The sequence below is a fragment of the Adelges cooleyi genome, unplaced genomic scaffold (genome assembly GCF_023614345.1).
Source record: "Adelges cooleyi isolate 19-005CV unplaced genomic scaffold, UGA_ACOO_1.1 ACOO_flye_CR_arks_rails_tigmint_CR_PRNA_308, whole genome shotgun sequence".
Classification (NCBI taxonomy): Eukaryota; Metazoa; Arthropoda; class Insecta; order Hemiptera; family Adelgidae; genus Adelges; species Adelges cooleyi.
In genome coordinates this window covers 815,021-830,147 of record NW_026095979.1, presented here as the reverse complement: position 1 = coordinate 830,147, position 15,127 = coordinate 815,021, and the positions used below count along the sequence as shown (strand labels likewise).

The window sequence follows — 15,127 nt, the reverse complement described above, 5'->3', positions numbered from 1 at the left end:
TTCTCTAGCTTCACTTGTGATACAACATACGAATGGTGATGACGGTGCAGTGTTATCCGATTATAAGGCTGAGCGGCAATCTAAATACCGGTTACTAAAAAGCGCACGAGCTCACAATATACACGAATACAAAACACGGGGCACGAATTTATTTGGCACACCGAAATAGATTTTGTCGCGTTACAAAGGATTGGAAAGCTTAGCGGCGTGTAAGTTATTCTGATGCATTGAGCCTATGGAATAAGTACAAAGATGATCTTTCAGAAGATATTCGTCACGAATACTTCAGGCAGCAACTGGAAAATATTATAACAGACGAAGAAGTATACAATAGGTTATGATTTAAATACTTTAAACGAGATCGTATCAAAAAATGAAACCTCTTTGACAGACCAACAACTGTTGGTTTATAAAAAAGTTTTACAGTATAAATTTAAATACTGAACTACCGCTATAACTGGTTTGAACATACTATCCACAGATTCGCATCGAAGCATTTAACATACTATTCTCGATAAATTTCAAATTTGACAAAATGTAAAATACCTTCTACCTTCTCTTAGTTTTGTAACGTTCTTCTTCGACTAAATACGGTAAAGACACAATACATACTTTTCTCCGGTACATACATTTGTTGTACTCGTTTACATTATACTCATACAACTTTCGTTTAACTTGTGGATTCATTTTAATTTAAATATTGGATTTATTTAATTTACATACCATAATATCACCAGACTCCAAATACAATAAGCGCGGGAACAAAATTTGATAATAACTAACCGCAAGACACGCTTAAGAGATTCGCCAGCGCAAACCGGTACTGGTTGTTGACCAAAACCATTATCAATGATCCCGGTTCATTTATAATTTACAGCGGGGTTTAGCTAGAAATTCGGGGCATAGATCGGCTAAAATTCCCGCTAAAATTCAATTTTTTTAATTTAAACTATGTCGGAACGTACCCTCTCTACAACCGAATCCAACCTCCCAAACACACAATTTGGTTTTCGTCACAACCACTCAACTATTCTCCAAGTACACCGCTTAGTTGACAAAATTTCCTACACACTAGAGAAAAAGCTACTATGCACGGGTGCATTTTTGGACATGACACAGGCCTTTGACAAAGTGAGGCACGATGGTCTCCTCTTCAAACTAAAATCGTTTCTTCGCCCATATTTCTACCTATTATTTAAATCTTACTTAGAAAATAGACACTTTACCGTACGGTCAGGTTCTTCTATTTCTGAAATATCTCCAATTCGTGCTGGTGTTCCTCAAGGAGCTGTCGCAGCACCTTTGTTATTTAGTCTTTTCACCTCGGATGAGCCCACTATACAATAAACTACTACCGGCGACTTTGCTGACGATAAAGCTCTCCTAGCCCTTCACGCCGACCCTGTAACGGTCTCAAACCTTATCCAAAACCACCTCAATCTGTTATCAACTTGGTATAAAGAATGGGGATTAAAAATCAACGAGACTAAATCCATTCACTGCACATTTACTCTAAAACGCTCAAAATGTCAGATACCTGGGTCTACACCTAGACCACCGCCTTACTTAGATAACTCATATTCATGCCAAACGTCTCGTCTTAAAAAACTGCTTCCGTCAATTGCATTTCCTTCTCAAATCACAGCACCTCAATCTCAAAAACAAATTTCTCATATACAAACTACTCAAACCACCAATTTGAACCTATGGCATCCAGCTTTGGGACCTGCCAAATCATCCAACATCAATAAAATACAAACCTTCCAAAACAAATTACTCCACCAAATAACAAAAGCCTCATTTTACGTCTCCAATGATACCCTCCATAATGATCTCTCTATCCCAACAGTTAAAAAAACTGCCAAAACATTCTACAAGGGCCTACCCTCCAAAATATTCAACAATCAAAACCCCATGATCTTTGATCTATCCGTCCATACTATCCCTGGTGACCCCAAAAGGTGACTAAAGCGAACGTGGTGTCGCGACCTATTGGTTGACTAATCTACGATTTCACACGTCATGAAGTACCTGCACTAGCTGGCCCCTTCTATCAAGCCTACTGTCTCAATATATTATTATACATCTGCTTACCATAAATATTATCTTTTGTGCTTATTTTAATTAAATATATTACAGATTGTACGATTTCAAAATAAAAATTTTAAAAATGTGTCGGTGTGTGTAATTAATAATTAATTGATTATATAATTAATAATTATCATGGACCAAAATAATTCTTTAAAGTTAAATTTATTTAAAGAATTTGTATTAAGTAAAAAAACTGTTGTCACCAAGATTGTTAGTTATGCAGTTCAAGCAATTCCAACTCAAAAAAGTAAATAAGTTTCGATAAATTATATAGAATTTTATAAGAATAAACATGAAAAAATGAACATTTACCATTTTTTCAATTAGACATATATCTTGAACCTCTGTATTTTGGTTGTGATTTTGAAAACTTTGGAGAAGACCTAATTCTCTTTAGCGAAGAAGATAATTTAAAAGACAGGAGGACTAATACAAAGGATTTTACTGAGTTGATGGTACCTAAATTTACAGACGCAGAATTTAAACGACATTTTCGTCTAAAGCCGGGTTCACACGGAATCGTAGACTGGGCGAGAATACTACTATAGGTCGTATTAGTCGTAATCACTGCTCGGTGTGAACTGGTAGTCGTGGTATTGGGAGTCGTCAACGACCAAAAATAGATCGGTCGTGATTACTCCGGCATGTTAGAGTAAACACGACCGGTTTAGTCGTGAAACATCTACCAAGTGTGAAGTTTCTTGCGTATATACACGTATTTGTTTCGTTTTTTGTACGAGTGAAATAATAAAATGTATTAACTTATAATTTATTAATTAAGTTAATTAATACATTTTATTTTTATATAATAATAATTACATTTCCTACGTCAGCGTAATGTCAGTGTACAAAATGAATACAAAACAAACAATTCAATTTGTTGAATTGTATCGCGATGCGGAATGTTTGTGGAAAATAAATTCTGAAGTGTACAAAGACAGAGATGCAAGAGATGGAGCCTTAAAAAAAATATGCGATGAAATGGGTATCGATGGTTTTGGTATTCGTGAAGTAGCCCAAAAGATTAAAAATATTAGATCAGCTTATTATCAAGAATTAAAAAAAAAATAATTCTAAAAAATCAGGAGCATCTGCAGTTGATATTTATCAGCCTAAGGTACAGTGGTTTACGATTGTACATTCATTTCTGAAACAAAATCCAGAAATGAATGAAACCGTATCTAATCTTTGTAGTTCACCAGTTCAATGCGACAATACATCAAAGCAACTAGAAGACAAAGACAGTTGTGTTTTAAATAACCAAATCGAAGTAAATTTGTCAAACGAAAAAGAGTCTGGTCAAAGATTCAAACTTCCATCAATATCAAGTCAGACAGCTCAATCGAAAAAGAGGCGGCTTCAGAATCAATGTGCTCCACCATCACACATCGGAGAAGCCATTAATAAGTTAGATAGCATTCAAACAAATTTATCTCTATAACAAATCAATTTATTTGACACGCCCCACCTTCTCAAAAGTGTGAGAAACAATTTATTGGGAAATACTTTAAAAAAAAAGAAAAAATTATATCGTTTAACGACGTTGAATTAACATATAATATAGATAAAAATAATCAAAAAAGTAACGCTTTACCAAAAATAACCGATACTCATATTCACCCCAATTCGTTCCAAAAAATGAGTGTTAAATTGGCTGCTCAAGTTTTTAGCCACTCTGTGGCATCGGCTATTCGAACGTGTATTTCTACTACTGAATTAAAAAGTAACACGGCCTTTGACACAGCTGATTTTACCGAATTCATGAATAACCTGTTTGATTGCCTTAACAGTAGAAATGATATAGATTAGTGCAAACCCGTACACTTGTGCTTTAAATAATTCAGGTGTAGTTAAATTATTTTTATTGAAAGCAAAAGATTATTTTAAAGACCTACATAAAATCAATAGTAAAGGCAAAGTGAATCGCCCCCCCCCCTGTTTTAATGGCTTCACTCAAACAATTAATGGTGTCTTCAGTTTTTTCGATGACGAATTAAAAAACAATGATAAAGTGTTTTTATTTACAAACAGACTAAATCAAGACGTACTCGAAAATCTTTTTTAAATTTTCCGACAAAAAGGGGGTTATAACAAAAATCCTACGGCTAGGACAATCCGAACTTCTTTTCGTAGTACTTGTGTTTTTTCATTAATAACATCAACAGGTACTAACTGTGAAAGAAGTGAGGAATTAGATGAACCATTTTTACTACAAGATGTGAAATAAATTTAATAACGAAAAAAAATTGACCAGACAAAAATCAAATATTATTAATTCACAAAAATTACTTAGGCATAGACAGAAATATAGGACTCATGGCACCATCAATCAAATTAAATAATATTATAGATCACGCTTTGACTATTTTTGAATCAACGTTTGAAAAACTTAAACACAAAAAGAAAATAAGATCTAAATTAAGTAATATTTTAAAAAATGACCAATTAATATCTAGCTGGGTTAATGAAAATACAAATAAGTGCGCTGACCTTTATGTTTTTATTTAATTTTAAATAATCAAATAACCGTATAATTTATACTATTACTTTTTTTTATTACATTATATAGTGAATTTTTGTTCGTGTATTTTAAATTTAAATATTGTGTTTGTATTTTAATTATTGTCACGACAAAATCGATTGGATTGAAACATTTTATATTATTATAGATGTTTTATGTGATTTTTAATTTTTTTTTTGTATTTTCGTATCATAACCATAATATTATTACCATTAGTTTTAAAATATAAAAAGGGTATTTCGACGGAATCAATATACGCTCGTTTGTTTTTATAACTTTGTATAAGTCAGGCACCGTCGGCGGTTTACCGCTCGGCCAAACTCTAGTATCTGCATAAAAAATTTAGTATGACAGCGATATCTATCGACGATTTGAAAAAACAAAATACTATAGTCCACGAAAACTCACGAAAACTGAACGTTCAAGGCCGATGGGCGGCGGCCAAATATTGTCGATGCCAGTGGTTCTCCGTATTGTATGTATTATTGTTGTTGTCAGCTGTTGGATAGAGTCAGTTTTTTATAGTCACTAAAAACTCGTATACTACCGCTTATCTGTATATTCTAAAATAAATGGTAAGAACTATTTTGTTGTTATTATCGTGTGTTGTTACTTCTTTAATAACAGTATTATCCGTTAAAAACTCGGTTATATTAAAATTGTCAGGTCTAGTATCATATTTATAAACAGATGATTCATTAGAGTTATTAATTTCCGACGGCGAGACCCATTCATTTTTTTCTACACATTCGACCGGTCTAGTAATACTAGTGTTTTTTCTTTGTTTGTTTTTACGTTAACGCATGGTAATGATTTTACTATTGGTATATTTACGTTCTTGTTAACGAGAATTTCACTGTTAAATTCTAGGCAAGCTGTATTTTTAATATTACTCAAGTTACATGCTTTATTATAATTATACCAAATTTCATCCATATGCATAATAATATTTCCCTCTGTTAAAATTATTTGCTTTTCATGAAAATTAATTATCATTTTATTTGTGATATTAAAATTATTTCCCAATAATATTTTACAATTTAGCCCTTTTATTACATAAGCATTAACAATTTATGGACAATTATTTATTTTAATATTTATATCCATCATTCCTAAGTGTTCCAAAATCGTACTGTCCGCCCCTGTAATAGTAACTTAATTTTTTGGTTTAGTGTTTTCAGTATTTTTCAATAAAGAAAAATCAATACATGAAAAGTTAGAACCTGTATCTATAATAGCTGGTCTCTTAATCCCATCGAGCTCAATATCTATTGATAATACCCTTTGTTTTCTCGCATCCTCTATCTCTAAATTACTTTGTGATTCCTTATAAGTATTTTTAATTACATTATTTTTATACCATCTTTTCGCTTCATTATTGATGTAACAATTAAAATTGCCCATGGCATATCTGACTTAATAGCTATATATTAGCTATATATTAGTCCCTAAAATATATATGTTTTAATTATTTCCTACCATCATTCCATATTTTTGTGTTTAAATTTTTTTTCTAAATTGTGCATACCAAGTTCATCATAATATAAAGATTTCTTTTTTAATTGAACAAGTGGTTCATGGTATTGATCCATAATTTAATTTTTTCCATTCATCATGCAAGTAGTTAACTTGCATTTTTGTTGGGTTTACTGCAGCAATAGCTAACAAATTACATGATTCTTCTTAGAGAAGTAATTCGCTTTGCTCTTCAAAGTGCGTTAAAACGAATTAAAAGTTACTTGCGGTCGAGAATGACTAAACAATATTAATATATTAAATATTGAATCAGATATCACACACATTTTGGAGTATAATGACATAATGGATGAATACCTATAGTTCCTCTAAAACTTGTAATGATATAATGTAAATTATAAAAATGTATTGCTTTGTAATTTTTGGATAGTAAATAAACCTACTTTATATTTGTGACTAATTTATAAAGATAACATAATGTTTACTCTGCTTTTTTTTTTTACTAACTTTTGTCCAACCCCTTGTGGAAGCAAGTTTTTTTATGTGTAAAGTCCTAAGTGTAATTGTTATTTAAATGTATTGTCATGTAAGTAATCAGTGAATGTAGACTAACAAACTGAGAGCATTCACTCATTTATAGCAATAAGTGAACCATTTAGTTCTTTAGTCACTCTTATATTATAGATTCCAGTATAGAAGAAGAATTTGATCTCTCTCTCTCTTACGTTAAACGTCCGTAATTCCCACATATAGCGTCTTAGACGATTTAGATTTGGCATTTCTGGGCTTATAGCTGGCTGCAGACCAAATGCTACCAAACAAGTTTGCCCCAGAGAGAAGAGTAATTTTATCTAACAACTAAAAATTGTTTAATAGAAATCTTTGATTTAACAGTCAATGTCAACTGGTTCCACCAGAGATTACAAAAATTGAATACATTAAAACAAAAATGTAACAATTAAGTTAGAAAGCACCAGAAAAGATAACAATAACGTACAGGCCGTTATTACGGCTGGTCACCGGACGGTTAGCTCCAACGCTCTTACAAGACATTAGCCCGGGCGCCAAATTTCTGAATACGTCTCTGTGAGTAATACTCATTAAGTATATAGTATTATGACTTTATACTATTATTTTGAGTTGTGTATAGATATAATTTATTATGAATATAACCTTATACCTTATTGTTCACATTGGAATTTTTCTTTCTGATTTAGTCTATTTACTTCGGTGAGCATCGTAATCACAGTTGACGATGACCAGTATAGCCGACCCTTGTGAAAAACCTGTACACGAATATTCGTTATTCCTTTGATCATGTGCTGCATTTAACAACAATCAATGGGCCCAACCCACCAGTGACTCGGCGTGTAAAAATATTCGTTATACTTTATAACTTTATAACAATTAAATATCGCCTAAACGACTAGCAAAGAATATAACTATCCGCGGGTTTAGATCCAAAATGTTCAATGTGTAAATGTTTGATCAGTTTACTCGGTACTTGCGGTAGTATGTATTTTTCTATATGTATGCACACGAGGCACATTAATTTTTGGATAAATGTAATATAGCTGTCGTCATTTTTACCAAAGTGGGAGAGTCACAAATTTTACAAACGCTACTAACATAAAAAGTAATTGATAATAATTGTGTACACAGGATTTGATAACAGCTGCGCAGCAACAGTGAAATCGTGTTGGAGGTAGAACCACTGGAGGTAAATATCCAGACGCGGCTTACACGCATAGACCTAATAACATACATACATATTATTATACTATATAATACATATTATTCAGTATTCTTATTGGGTCTATGCTTACACGGCTTGTATGACTCGTCCAGTTTATCTTGACACTTTGTGACGTCACGCGTCTGAACAGATCAGGGGTTCGAAACTTATGGTCGGAAGTCATATGTTACCAGTATAAGGGAAATATGTAATCACGGTCCACTGTTTAGTGTTTCTGACCAAGATTGGGCGTTGTTACGAGTTAATCAATTAATATCAGTAGCATTTGTTTTAATTTTTTTTCTAAAAACTGCATTACTCACTTATTGTTAATAGGGCGTCGCAGCGCCCATTTTTAAGGAGTAAAGTATAGGCAATTTTTTACAAAATCTTAATTTAAAGGTTAAACTGTGATGTGTAATTATTAGTTCAATACACCGTAAGTCGTAACGGTCGCCAGATGAACTGGACGAGTGATACGAATGTTTTTTGCCTACCTAATATTACTTATGGAAAGTAAGTAATTTATCGGTAATTTACCAAAATATCTCCAATTTTATAGGTATTTTTGTCACTGAGGTGATTGAGTGTCATTTTTACGGGAATTGTTTTCCCGTCTACACCGAACTCTTTAACGAAATCGACAAATTTTGGCAGACTTGCGACTGCTTGAAAACCAGTATTTGATTAATACTAGCACAAGGTCTTTTAATAATATAAACAATAACATGTAATATTTCGGATTATTTTTACTGAATTGAACGACAATGTCTAATGAAATATTACACGGAGTATTATTATAATATAATTATATCGTTTAATATTATTATGTTGAACAGTATAACTAATCTATGACTATAGATGGTTTATTATCTTAAATACATTTATTGGCGACCATCTCAATAGTATTCTATTTGGGTTCCGGAAGACGACCAACGTTCATGGCTGTTTTAAAGCCATTGTATAATAATTTCCATTCTCCGCCTAAAAATCACCAATATAACATTAACTAAATATATACATAATACAAAATGTCAATAAAATGTTTCAATAATACCATGACATTTTTAAACATAACAGTTGGACATTTTTTTAATATATTTTAAATGCAGTTTAATTTTTTGAAATAATAAACCTCGACCATTTTTTAGAAGGAATTTGAGTACATTTTTATGTTATTACTTTCTAAGGAGGACCAGATAGTTTGAAAAAAAAAATGTTTGCGGTCCAGAAATACTTAAATATTAGTTAATAAATTTATTTATTTTTTTATAAAAACACAGTATAAACAACTTTAAGGTTAATTATTTAATAGAATACGTTATATAATATAAATTACAAATGATAATGTTTCATTAAAAAAATATACAATTTTATACCTTAAAGTTTAATGGGAGAAATGACATACTTTGTCCTGAGCCAGTATTTAAAATTTGGTTCTTTTTGAGTACAACTAATGCGCAGAGTGTTTTCAATGTGGAGATCAGTTAATCTTAAACGATAATTGTTCATTAAAAAGGTCATTTTGGAGAACGAAGTTTCACATATATATGTGGAGCCAAACATGGTAGCTAATTTTATGGCCAGTTTTTTACAATTCATATACTTATCCAAAACATGCTTTGCCCAAAAATCTTCAGTAGATTTAGCTTTGTAAATTTTAATGAAATATCTTCTTGCAAGTCAATAATTTCTATTTGAAGTAAAGATTTTAGAAGTCCGAACAACTTTGTAGTTACGTTAGTCCATTCTCCTGTTAGAAAAACTTCATGAGGATTTTTCAAAAATTGCGACAGTTTTTTTTATCTCTTCAAAATCTTTGAATCTATTACCAAATTCTTTACCAAGGTCTGACAAAAAACTTAAAAACACACTGCACTCTATGTCGGAATTCTTTTTATATTGAAGTATTGTTGGAAAATGAATAAATTCTTGATTTTCAATACCTTCAAATAATTAAAGCTTTCGGTGGCTAGCAGAGATACTTGATATCAGATCGCATATTAACTTTTCATTTCCTTGTAACTCAGTATTAAGTGCATTTAAGTATTCAAGAATGTCTTTTAAAAAAGCCACAGCTAGCGTATTGCACTTGTTTGTTAAGAATTTATGATATTTCTTTGCTTGTTCTGAATCCAAGTTTACCAAGAACGTGATTACTTTTGATTTGTTATTCCAAAAACGTTCGATCACTTTACCTTTACTCAACCAACAAACATTGATGTGTTGAAGTAAATCCGAATAAGCCGAATCACATTCAGATAAAAACTGTTTAAACTGCCTGCGCTGAATAGAAGATCGGGACCTTATAAAATTAATCAACTTGATCAAGCCGTCCATTACGTCCTTCAGTGTGGTACTGAGTTTTCCACACAGTGATGTCTGATGAGATGCATTTATATGAAAGTATTTAATGTTCTTAGACTCTAAGTTAACATTAATGGCAGACATTGTGAGTGTTACAAGTAAAACTAAGATAGCAGTTAAAATAATTGTCATGGATCACACGAAGGACAGTCAAATGTAGTGATAAAAATATACACAAAACATAAATATATTATAGAAAGAAATACCGATTTCATTCAATACAAACCGTATCACAACAAAAACAAATAATAATACTATGCTTATAATAAGAGTAGGTAAAATTGTTTATTGATCAGTTGGGTTTGGTTGTATTAGGTTAAAATTATTATTAAACAAAATAAACAAGAATACAATACTGTGATATGGTTTTCTTAACTAAAACTATGTTTATATATAATATGATTTTACTAATATAAAATGTAGTTATTAAAAATCACATTTACCCGACGAAGCTCCGAAATCAGCCATAATATCATCGAGTTCCTCTGAAGTATATTCATCTTCTTTATAGTAGTTTTTCATGTCGTTGATAGTAATATAGAGTTGGTAATTTTCTACTAGGCAATTTTTTTAAATTCATCACGTATCACCTAAACATTTTTTTTAAACTTATATAATTTTTTTTCTTAAGAACCGTGTAAACAAATTTCTCTGAATTAATTAGGCTTTATTTTATGTAATCTATTAAATAGTTAAAACAAATATTAATGTTCATTCTAACTTTGGTTTAATGATTTATATTACATAGCTAAGTGATTTTTTTCATCAAAAATTCTAATTCATAATGATGCACTACTATTTTATAATATTATTTACGAAAAACATCTTAAAAACTGTTGAATTTTACTTTATTATGAAGAATATAATAATTTATAATATTTTTACTGGTCCCTTGTTTTAATCCCATTTTGCTTATGTTGTTTTTTTATTACTTATTCTTTTATTTAACTTTATTACATTACATAATTAAATAATAATAAAATTTCAGTCACACTACTTTACAATACTTAACATAACCTCAAAATACACCTTTATAATCATCTCTTATCATTATCTTTGTTATCTGTTATCATTAACGTGTAACCACACACATGTATAATATAAAAAATATATAAATACAATATTTGACCGGTTAGATGTATTACTTGTATGATTTTTGTTAATATGTAATTATTAGTCTGCACACGCTGGATGAATAATAGTAATACCTATATACTTATTAGCAAATTTTATGTACATACTTTAAAGCATAATTCACATTTGCGCAATAGGGCTGGGTTTCGGTAGACCTATGCCCCCAAACCAAGTCCTCGTCATTTAAGTACTATATATTGTTAGGCCCTAACCTATGTTAAATATAAAACATATGGAAAATAACATTTTATTAAGATAAAAATGTATGTGGAAAAGAGCCTGCAAACTATGCGAGTTTTTCTGTAATATGGGCCAGCCAAAACTTCCCCCCCCCTTACTGAAACTGAAATGATGCCACTGTCTATTGATTTAAACTTAAGCATTCCTAGTCTTAACAGTTTCATTAGTATTTAATTTATAGACAATCTCTGCTAACGAATATTCCAGCTGTTTAATCCAAATTTAACTCGCTAATGACTGTTGTGGGCACACAATATTACTGCCAGAAATAACATAAAAAATTCATATGACTTACAGATATAGGCCATCTTGGTATGAGACCTTTTAACGCGGCTTTGGTGAATTGGGCTTTTCTAATTCTGAATTCTTTTTTACCTGGAAACATAATATAATCAGGCTAATAACCGATGTTGTTTAGGCTTTAAATATACTACCAAAACAAATTATAAGGCTTATGAGTATATATTTTTACTAACTATCGTAAAACAGGTGTTATTATAACCTAATACCAATAAAAAAAAAATATTTTAGAGTGTTTGTGTTAGAGTTATAATAATTGACTTATAGAATCACTTATAAAGTTATTAAGTGTTATCTGCATCACCATTACCTATATCATTCAAACATTCAGTTCCATATTTTCGTGTTAAGCCAAGAAATTCATTTGCTTCCTCGCGTTCATAATACTCAAGGAAGTTGTTAAAGTTTATATAGTCGTTATCGCCATATTTTATCGCATTCCACAGATTATTTATTTGCTAACATTGGAAAAAAATAATACAATAGAGAATCTTAATTATTTTTAAAATTAAAAGATCAGAATATTTTTACCTATAAACATATACTTAATATTATTACTTATACTTATTCATATTATTGAAACAATTCTAACACTTATATCAGTGATATATAAAATTATTTTTAAAAAAATCGTGAAAATAAATTACGAGAATAACAAGGATTTTATGTTTGTAATACATCCTGGGTAAAATGATATTTTCAAAATTTTAACTAAATAATTTGGTAGACTAATTTTATATTTTTTTAATATAAAAACCAGTAAATAATTTAAGTCATAGGTGGATAGACATAGACAAATCAGATCTCGAAAAATATGCACCAGGATTAAAACTAGAAGAGAGTGTGGATAGAGTTAGATGGCATCAAATAGTAGAAACAGCGAAGGCCCTAAATGAGCTATAGAAGCTAAGAAATAAACCCTACTTTTGTTGCTGAAAAAACTGTATTTACCTCTTCATCGATAGAAATTACCATTGTAGTAAAATATGTTACACATAATAAAGTAAAATACTTAATATTCATCATTGTGTTAATATTTGTTCGTAGTTGGTACTCGGAAAGATTATCGGTTCTGGATGAAATACCACATAATAATTGCCTATTATGCTTAATAATAGGCAATTTATAAGTATATTTGTTTTGGATTTATATTTTTTAAACATTTGTTTATGTCATCAGAACTCACTCTAAAGTGACTGTGCAAACACAGACAATAGACTAAACACAGACTAAAAATATTGTACTATTTTTTGAACATATTATTTCGCTATATTTTCAATAGAATACGTTTTATCTTAGTGTATTTGAGTCATCGCACGTGTTTTATACTGTTCAAATAGTTTGTAATTGAAAACAATGGCAAGCATACTTCTTGGCTTTAAATACAAATAAGAAAAAGTGTATTTTTAAAGTTTTTCCAATTCATCTAATTTCAAAAGTCAGTACAGTAGGGTCGGGGCATTATAGGGATAGCATAGTGGGAACGGGGAGGTCTACAGGAGTTATTATAAGAGAAAGTGATAAAATTACTTTAAAACGCTTTGATGCTAATTTGTGGACACTGCACCTTACTTTAATACTTTCTTACTATACTACTTTATAGTATAAACTAGTATAGACTTTATACTGTGCTTGGTCTGTACTGGTTTTAACATACTAACCACAAATTTGCATTCAAGTGTTTGTTTGAAAAGGATTTAATCACTTTCAGTTATATTCACCACTATGTAGCGCCCCTCTGTACTGTTCTAAGTATGTTTTTGTGCAATTTATAACCGTATATTTAAAAAAAAATGTATTTAGTTCTTTGCAAAATTTCATGATTTTTTTAATAGAGTCAAAATCATTTTTCCGGTGAGCATTGCCCCTAAAAAAACATTATATAGCATAGCACATTATTCTGATCATAAAACGAAAAAAATGCGTACCAATAACTGCCTATTTATAATTTATTGCGTTTGAAAATTGATGTGTATATTACATAGGTACAGTTGAATGATGACGACTTGTCGAGATCTTATTGCATTTTTATAATTTTCATAATTTCATATTTATTTTTAACGTTCTATTTTCGTCGTTTAGCCGGTAAATTCCCGCTCAAAAACTTAACAGTTCCTGGATCCTCTCTCTGTAAGATTTTCTGCCATAAAAGCTAATTAGGGATGTGTACCCAAATCGTTTCCTATACTCGCTTCTGTCGCCTTTTTTCTTGCGCTCTTTTCTTCAATATCTTAGCATTCAAGTCTTAGTTTGCAGATATATGATACATCATTTTCTGCACTTACGTACATGCCTAATGTAACCATTTCTCCTGTTTTTTTAAATTATACTTCTGAGAAAATTTCCCGTCTGCCCCATTCTTTAGTTGAACATCTGATTTATGATTTTATTTCATCGAACTTACTCAATTCCTTACTTGTTTCCACCGATGGATCTGTCTCTTCCAAATCAGAAGGGTTTTATTTGTTTTATACCAGCACTCAAAATTTCACTTACGGACATATTGGTTGCTCTCTTTTCTCATCATTCTCCGCCTAATGCTATACAATCATAAGAACCCAACAGTTTATTTTTTCCATTGGTCAATATAATATCCTTATTGCTTCTGATTCGCAATTTTGCCTTTTTTTTATTTCTTCCAATTCCTTTTAATTTAAATCAAACATAATTTTCAATTTATACAAAATCAGCATTTTATGTCACTATATTTTTTGTTGATACAATTGGTTTTACATTTACATTTATTCGTACATTATTTTGTATTTCACAACAAATAGTAAACATATTTATTTTTCATAGAATATACGTCTTGCATTTTGTCTCGCATACCTGATTATTTAAATAACAATAATTTTTTGGCTAGTTTGTTTTAAATAAATTATTGTTATTATTAAATATGATGAGAACCAACGCAGTGTAAGAGTTTTTCTATACAATTTCATAGATTAAAAATATAAAAAACCTGATAATATGAGGGGGTTAAAACTTAAAACTATAGTGGTGTAAGGTACGTTTCCGCAAAAGACAAGTCTTGTAGGCATATACATATAAAATTGTTTAAAAAGTGAAGTAATTCGTAACCAGCCTATCATAGCATAGCTTGTATCATAGCATACAAGCACAATACAAGTGTTTTAATTAAATATAGGATTTCTAAGATGCAAATTCGATCATTGATGGCTTCAAATCTCTTTACATTCGTGACTTATTGTTTGCTACAAGCCCTCTTTCATATATTGTTTCTCCACTAAAGACAACTGTGT

General features: G+C 30.6%; 1 long non-coding RNA gene across 1 annotated transcript; it reads right to left on the bottom strand.

Annotated features, from left to right (window-relative positions):
* Positions 1–8,710: 8,710 nt before the first annotated feature.
* Positions 8,711–12,958, bottom strand: LOC126839847 (uncharacterized). The gene is made up of 5 exons (XR_007685981.1): positions 12,816–12,958; positions 12,175–12,322; positions 11,860–11,939; positions 10,634–10,780; positions 8,711–8,807 (listed from the first exon to the last, which is right to left on the bottom strand). It is a non-coding gene; the product is annotated as an uncharacterized LOC126839847 (long non-coding RNA).
* Positions 12,959–15,127: the final 2,169 nt, after the last annotated feature.